Genomic DNA, 1596 nt, shown 5'->3' with positions numbered 1-1596 from the left:
CAGACCTCACAATGAGGAGTTCAGCAAAGAACTTACTCTGCAGAATTCTGAGTTACGTGTTACATACCCTCAGCCTTGACTTCCCAAAATTATGAATGAGAGAAAGTGAACTGAAATGTGACTCTGTCATTATTTACTCAAAAGAGAGCACATTTCTTTCACATGTAAAAAGTGCATTCAGCTCATTTCTCTTTCAGTAGCATGGCTCTTTCATATAACAGCAAGTTTTTGGCTGCAGTCTGCCTGTGTACATAAGCAATGAAAGCTGCCTTTTGCTAAGATATTCTGCATAGCAAGAGTTTAATTTGCTAACTAGTGCATGGGGATTTATCTGTACTGTGCTGATGCATTTTGGGGAGGATGTGTTATCTCATGGCTCGTTGTGTTCTGCTAATAAAACACCTGTACCTTAAACTGTTGTGTACAAGTTAAACCTCACAGATCTCATGTACGTGTAGGAACAAACAAAAGCTTTTCCTTTACTTAATAGATCTGTGGTATGTGTTTGTGCCAACAGTCTTATTACTCATGCAAGACCTGCCAACCAAGCTGTGATAATTTATGTGAGAGAAATGTATATTAAAAATGTGAATGGGATTTTAAGCCTCTCACTGGAATACCATGCAAACTGCTTTGTGGCCAAGAAGACCTACTTAAGCACTGCATTACAGCAATTCAAGATAAATGACTCTCACCACAGGTGGAGTTTAACTGTGAAAAGAGGAGACAAGGCACTTAATCTTAACACTAAGCTTAATCAAGCATAATGTATGTTTATTAGCAGATACATTTTCTATGAAGTAGCGTCCTGATTCAGCAAAGCCCTTGGACCATTCATGTCTTGCTCACGGAAACTTCAGGGGCACAGGCACAGCCTTAGATTTGGTTGAATCCCACGTGAAGTGTGCCACTGATCAGCATGAATGGCAGGCAAGCTTGTGCTGGCTTTGGGATCCCTGTCCTAAGCTACGAGCACAGAATCATTTGCTATTTGGGGCAGGGACTCACTTTAAGTTTGCGCAATACCTGGTGCCGTAGGGCTCCACAGTACTAGTTGTTAGACAAGTGAAATAATAATTTGTGCTAATAAGCTTGCTGCAGATATCATCCAGTCTGGAGGCTGGCTGTATTTCTCTTATAAATATATTTAAAAGATGATGCTCTAGGAATATATTGAGAATGAAAGATGGTGGAAACACCAGTAACACATTTCACTAAGTCCTTTTTTTCTCCATCCACTCTTCTACAAACTCGTTTGCCTTTAACAAACATCAAAGTACCTCAAGGTCAAACTTTTAGATACTCACTGCAAACATCCCGGCCTTTTTGTGAATGCCACATGTGCATTCACTTGGGGAACACTCTTATTTTCTGCTTCTATCCAAAAGGAACAGCAGAAACTCTGGCAAGTTAAATTGAAAACTGTAATAAAACAGGTCCAAAAGTATTTTGAAGCATAAAATCTTTTCCAAACACACCAAGAACAGGAGATCTGCCAGAGAATGTGAGGAACTAGCTGCAAACAGAGATATAACAGAAGCATCCAAGGAAACCCCAGGAGAAAACTAAATACTTTTTTCCCACCATTGTTCTTTA

This window comes from Empidonax traillii, unplaced genomic scaffold (genome assembly GCF_003031625.1).
Source record: "Empidonax traillii isolate 1590-97213 ecotype Southwest subspecies unplaced genomic scaffold, ASM303162v1 scaffold57:size2250009, whole genome shotgun sequence".
Lineage (NCBI taxonomy): Eukaryota > Metazoa > Chordata > Aves > Passeriformes > Tyrannidae > Empidonax > Empidonax traillii.
Note: the sequence above shows the minus strand (reverse complement) of the source record.